We start from the raw sequence: 7067 nt of genomic DNA, 5'->3' as shown, positions 1-7067 counted from the left end.
CCCGAAGAAAAAGAGCCACCAGTGGCAGATGGTCCCCCAAAGGCTCTCCTGCAGATGTCCCAAATGGATGCCTTGGAGGCTGCAGCAAAGCCATTGACAGTCGGCATGGATGTGTAAGGCAGGGGTCCCCAACCCCCGGTCCATGGACCTGTACTAGGCCGCAGCATGCCAGCAACCGGTCCGCACAAACAAGCAAAACCCCATTTGTAGGATGCAGGCAGCACACAAAACCACGCACTCTCAGGTCCGTGGAAAAACCTTTCTCCACGGAACCGGTCCTTGGTGCCCAAAAGGTTGGGGACCTCTGCTGTAAGGTATAATTTCACCTAATGGAACCTCTCAGGTTGTATAAATGGGGGGGGGGCGTAGAGCAAGTTTTCAAAAGGGTTTCTCTAAACAACAGTTTGTCAGATGCAGTCCAGGAGAAGAGAACGAACACACACACACACCAGCTCCTGATTTAGCAGTTCCAACCCAGCACCCTCTCCTATATGAAATCAGGGTTTTGCGTGTTTAGTGGGCAGAAACATGGAAACCTGAAGAGAGGTTTACCAATTAAAAAATAGCTCATCTCTTAAGTATCAGGGCCTTCCAGGGCCAAAGAAGTTGTTCATGCACAATTCGGTGAGGTCAGAAAAAAATAAGCCATGCTCCCCAGTGTTACCTCTGCTCTCCCTGATTCCCTAGTGAAGGAAGCCACAGAGCCTATGTTGGAAGGGAGGGAACGAAGGAGGGCTGTCTTCAGGGGCAAGCAGCTGCTATTCTTTGGGCCCAGGGAATATGTCCTCCATCTCCAGGCCATACAATGATGCCCCGTGAGATGCAAGTGGATGCCCAGAGTTTCTTGGGTGTAAAATCCAATGGCTGCTGCAGGATTGAGGAAAGGCCTCCTCCGTCACCACGTAGCCCGCTGGCTGTCACCAGAGCAGCTTCAAGATGGCTGCCGCAAGAAATGTGTTGGCACACTTAACTGCTGGCACACGAACTACAATATTCTCAGAGCTGGCTGGATGAGCAAGTTAACTATTCATACCTCGATTGCAACTCTTCTTGATTATCACACCACCCACCGATGATGGGAGTCATCTTGAAAAGTTTCATAAAATGGCAGTTGGTGCAAAATGCCAGGAGGCTAAGCATCTGCATCAGTTGCCAAGTCACTTTCACTTCTGAAGTTGTCAGTCATTCAGAACATCATTATCTAAGGCAGTGGTTCTCAACCTGTGGGTCAGGACCCCATTTGGGGTCGATCGACCATTTCATGGGGGTCACCAAGCAATGCTGTCCGCCATTTTTTTTGTCCGCCATTTTTTTCCCCTTTTCCAGCGGGTGCCTTACCTCCCTTGGGCTGGGCCAGCTGGTGGTCGGCCTGCTCCATCTCTGCCGCTTGCCAGCTACGCCTCGGCCGGCGCAGGGGGCGGAACCACGCATGCGCGGCGCTCCTGGGCAGGGAAAGTCCTCGACTTACGACCGGTTGGGTAGTCCTCGACTTACGACCGGTTTAGTCCTCGACTTACGACCGGTTGGGGTCGCGGCATTAAAAAGGTTGAGAACCACTGATCTAAGGGACCACTGCTCCCACCGGGAATCTGCCCATGTTTTAACATCTGTCCAGTTATTGGCATTTTCAGAAACCAGTCTGGCTTTATTTCATCTGGTTTTGAAATACCGGTTCTTCTTACAGCTCCTCAAGAAATATTGAACTTTAATTGTTAGCAATACTTTCTAGAACCCATTGACTTCACTTTCCAGAATATCTGACTCTTGTCTAGTGATCAAACACCTGGATGTGTCATTGAGTAGAGAATCTTTTTTACTCTCTCCTCTTTCATTTATCTTTCTTGTTTTCTGTCTCTTGGCATGCTCATTACGTAAACTTTTCTCTTGCTTTCCATAAAAATAAATTTATTTTTAAATAAATGCCTCATCTTTCTTAAATGCCTTAAATAAATGCCTCATCTTTCTTACTGAATTCTTATCCTCGGTTTCTTTGTGTTGCTTGTCTACATATAACAATTTGTCTGTTCCTGTTCATCCCTGAAATCCGGGGCTTAATTGGACAAATGTTTCTCTTGTTCCTTGACTGATGTGATCTCACCCAGCATTCATACGCTTGGAAGCTTTGTTTCAGGTAGGCATGGAAGAGAGTGCGACATTAAGGAAGGAAGGGAGGGAGGGAGGGAGACTACTCTCCCCTTTATGGTCCCCACCCCCATTTTTCTTTCCATGCCAGGTGGTGGGATCCCTGACTGCCCCAAAGCTAAGGCAACAATCCTGTCCTTCCTGAGCAGTTGCTGCAAGGTAGACTAGAGGGCCAGGATTGTACCCCGAAGGGCTTTGCCAAGAAAAGATCAGAGATGACACCTCTACAGCTCTGTCATTGCACTCCTTTTCCTTCCCTCCCTTCTTCCGCCGTTTTGCCTGGTTTCGCCTGTCAGATTATGTTTGTTTGCCTCATTTACACTGATGCCACAAATTTCAGTTCAGAGTTTTGCAGGCACTCTGCTTTTCACAAATCTACTCTGTGCCTTCACTGCATATTATAATTATATTCCATATTAACGTTGTTGGTGTAATAATGTTGCTTTCTTTTGTTACTTTACGAGGAGGAATTCATGCCCCGGGTTGCAATAAGCTTCCACTTGCTCTTCTAAGACTCCCAGTTCTGGGCCATCCTGATGGCGAGGAGGGGGGGGAGAGAGCGGGGGGGGGGAGGACACATAACCCAGGTTTGAATTTCCTGGAGGCTCTTCCATCTTGGAGGGATTCCATTCCTCCCCAGCCAGACACTGGAGAAGCCTCCAGCCAAGCACTGGGTGAGGACCTCCACATCATTGCCCCAAGGACCAAATTTATAACTGGGTGTCATCAATAAGCTGATGACCATCATCATTGTGACATCATGAGGGGATCTCATGCTGATGGGGTAATTTCCCCAATTAGCTTCATGAAGATGTTAAAAGAGAATGGGGAGATGAGAAGCCCCTGAGGCACTCAAGGAAAAGAGAGGATCACTACAGAACAGCTGCCCACCATTCCAACTCCTTGCAGACAGCCCAGAAGGGTATCATGGAACTGAAAGCCACTAAGAAGAAGAACCAATGGGGCTATCCACCCCGTTCCGATTCCAGGAATCCCCACAAGCACAACTGATGTAATTCTGCTGCTGGATCTAAATCCTGATCTAACCCCCCTGACCCCAGGGATCCAAATTACTTCTTAGGACTCTTGACTGCTTCTTCCAGATCTCTTCTAGAAAAGGGAGGTTGGAGACAGTTCTAAATTCCCTCCAAAGCAGGTCGAGTGAAGGCTTCTGCAGGAGGGGGAGTAGAGATGGTGGAAACATCTTTTCACTCCAAGAAGCAGCATTGATGGCTTCTTAGAAGAAGTATCTACATTCTCAGGATTCATAGATAAAAAAAGGAGCCTAGATCACAACATAAAGTAAGAGGCTTCTCTATTACTCAGGGCTAGGCAACCTTGGCTCTTTTATGACTCGTGGACTTCAACTCCCAGAATTCCTGAGCCAGCATGGCTGGCTCAGGAATTCTGGGAGTTGAAGTCCACGAGTCATAAAAGAGCCAAGGTTGCCTACCNCTCCACCCTAGTTAAGCAATAAACTCTAAAATGATGCATTTGACAGGACTGCTGTGTGGAAGAGAGAGCCTCAGTGTTGTAAGGCAGGTGCTGCTTTATTACGTAAAATGGGAATTCGAGAATGTAACCATTGTGCGTGATTGCATGGACCTCAATGGCAAGTGCCCAGAGACCCTGCCTAGCCCACGAGGGGAAACCCTGAAGAAATAGAGCCACCAGTGGCAGATGGTCCCCCAAAGGCTCTCCTGCAGATGTCCCAAATGGATGCCTTGGAGGCTGCAGCAAAGCCATTGACAGTCGGCATGGATGTGTAAGGCAGGGGTCCCCAACCCCCGGTCCATGGACCTGTACTAGGCCGCAGCATGCCAGCAACCGGTCCGCACAAACAAGCAAAACCCCATTTGTAGGATGCAGGCAGCACACAAAACCACGCACTCTCAGGTCCGTGGAAAAACCTTTCTCCACGGAACCGGTCCTTGGTGCCCAAAAGGTTGGGGACCTCTGCTGTAAGGTATAATTTCACCTAATGGAACCTCTCAGGTTGTATAAATGGGGGGGGGGGCGTAGAGCAAGTTTTCAAAAGGGTTTCTCTAAACAACAGTTTGTCAGATGCAGTCCAGGAGAAGAGAACGAACACACACACACACCAGCTCCTGATTTAGCAGTTCCAACCCAGCACCCCCTCCTATATGAAATCAGGGTTTTGCATGCTTAGTGGGCAGAAACATGGAAACCCGAAGAGAGGTTTACCAATTAAAAAATAGCTCATCTCTTAAGTATCAGGGCCTTCCAGGGCCAAAGAAAAGTTGTTCATGCACAATTCAGTGAGGTCAGAAAAAAATAAGCCATGCTCCCCAGTGTTACCTCTGCTCTCCCTGATTCCCTCGTGAGGGAAGCCACAGAGCCCATGTTGGAAGGGAGGGAAAGAAGGAGGGCTGGCTTCAGGGGCAAGCAGCTGCTATTCTTTGGATCCAGGGAGTATGTCCTCCATCTCCAGGCCATACAATGATGCCCCGTGAGATGCAAATGGATGCCCAGAGTTTCTTGGGTGCAAAATCCAATGGCTACTGCAGGATTGAGGAAAGGCCTCCTCCGTCACCACGTAGCCCGCTGGCTGTCACCAGAGCAGCTTCAAGATGGCTGCCGCAAGAAATGTGTTGGCACACTTAACTGCTGGCACACGAACTACAATATTCTCAGAGCTGGCTGGATGAGCAGGTTAACTATTCATACCTCAATTGCAACTCTTCTTGATTATCACACCACCCACCGATGATGGGAGTCATCTTGAAAAGTTTCATAAAATGGCAGTTGGTGCAAAATGCCAGGAGGCTAAGCATCTGCATCAGTTGCCAAGTCACCTTCACTTCTGAAGTTGTCAGTCATTCAGAACATCATTATCTAAGGGACCACTGCTCCCACCGGGAATCTGCCCATGTTTTAACATCTGTCCAGTTATTGGCATTTTCAGAAACCAGTCTGGCTTTATTTCATCTGGTTTTGAAATACCGGTTCTTCTTACAGCTCCTCAAGAAATATTGAACTTTAATTGTTAGCAATACTTTCTAGAACCCATTGACTTCACTTTCCAGAATATCTGACTCTTGTCTAGTGATTAAACACCTGGATGTGTCATTGAGTAGAGAATCTTTTTTACTTTCTCCTCTTTCATTTATCTTTCTTGTTTTCTTTCTCTTGGCATGCTCAAGTTTCTCTTGCTTTCTGTTAAGTTCCTTAAATAAATGTCTCATCTTTCTTACTGAATTCTTATCCTCGGTTTCTTTGTGTTGCTTGTCTACATATAACAATTTGTCTGTTCCTATTCATCCCTGAAATCCGGGGCTTAATTGGACAAATGTTTCTCTTGTTCCTTGACTGATGTGATCTCACCCAGCATTCATACGCTTGGAAGCTTTGTTTCAGGTAGGCATGGAAGAGAGTGCGACATTAAGGAAGGAAGGGAGGGAGGGAGGGAGACTACTCTCCCCTTTATGGTCCCCACCCCCATTTTTCTTTCCATGCCAGGTGGTGGGATCCCTGACTGCCCCAAAGCTAAGGCAACAATCCTGTCCTTCCTGAGCAGTTGCTGCAAGGTAGACTAGAGGGCCAGGATTGTACCCCGAAGGGCTTTGCCAAGAAAAGATCAGAGATGACACCTCTACAGCTCTGTCATTGCACTCCTTTTCCTTCCCTCCCTTCTTCGGCCGTTTTGCCTGGTTTCGCCTGTCAGATTATGTTTGTTTGCCTCATTTACACTGATGCCACAAATTTCAGTTCAGAGTTTTGCAGGCACTCTGCTTATCACAAATCTACTCTGTGCCTTCACTGCACATTATAATTATATTCCATATTAACGTCGGTGTAATAACGTTGCTTGCTTTTGTTACTTTACGAGGAGGAATTCATGACCCGGGTTGCAATAAGCTTCCACTTGCTCTTCTAAGACTCCCAGTTCTGGGCCATCCTGATGGCGAGGAGGGGGGGGAGAGAGCAGGGGGGGGAGGACACATAACCCAGGTTTGAATTTCCTGGAGGCTCTTCCATCTTGGAGGGATTCCATTCCTCCCCAGCCGGACACTAGAGAAGCCTCCAGCCAAGCACTGGGTGAGGACCTCCACATCATTGCCCCAAGGACCAAATTTATAACTGGGTGTCATCGATAAACTGATGACCATCATCATTGTGACATCATGACGGGATCTCATGCTGATGGGGTAATTTCCCCAATTAGCCTCATGAAGATGTTAAAAAGGAATGGGGAGATGAGAAGCCCCTGAGGCACTCAAGGAAAAGAGAGGATCACTGCAGAACAGCTGCCCACCATTCCAACTCCTTGCAGACAGCCCAGAAGGGCATCATGGAACTGAAAGCCACTAAGAAGAAGAACCAATGGGGCTATCCACCCCCTTCCGATTCCAGGAATCCCCACAAGCACAACTGATGTAATTCTGCTACAGGATCTAAATCCTGATCTAACCCCCTGACCCCAGGGATCCAAATTACTTCTTATTTATTTATTTATTAAATTTATATACCGCCCTATCTCCCTTGCGGGACTCAGGGCGGTGAACAGGCGATACTAAAAACCACAATAATAAATAAATAGTTTCTGTTTTAAAATCAAATTAAATAATAGGCCTGTTCTAAAAACACACCCATACAAACCCCCCCACTGAAACACAATCCAAACTACGCCAGGCCGGCCGCACGGAATAGATGGGCCTTCAGGGCTCGGCGAAAAAGGCGCAGGTCCGCAACTGTACATAGGTCGGGGGGGTAGGTCATTCCAGAGGGCAGGAGCTGCCACAGAGAAGGCTCTCCCCCTGGGGGTCGCCAGCCGGCATTGTCTGGCCGATGGCACTCTAAGGAGGCCCTCTCTGTGGGAGCGGACTGGTCGAAGGGAGGTGTTTGGTAGGAGGCGGTCTTGCAAATACCTAGGTCCATTGCCATGGAGCGCTTTAAAAGTTGTT

The sequence above is a fragment of the Protobothrops mucrosquamatus genome, unplaced genomic scaffold (assembly GCF_001527695.2).
Source record: "Protobothrops mucrosquamatus isolate PMUCROS unplaced genomic scaffold, P.Mucros_1.0 scaffold379, whole genome shotgun sequence".
Classification (NCBI taxonomy): domain Eukaryota; kingdom Metazoa; phylum Chordata; class Lepidosauria; order Squamata; family Viperidae; genus Protobothrops; species Protobothrops mucrosquamatus.
This window is presented reverse-complemented; position numbering follows the sequence as displayed.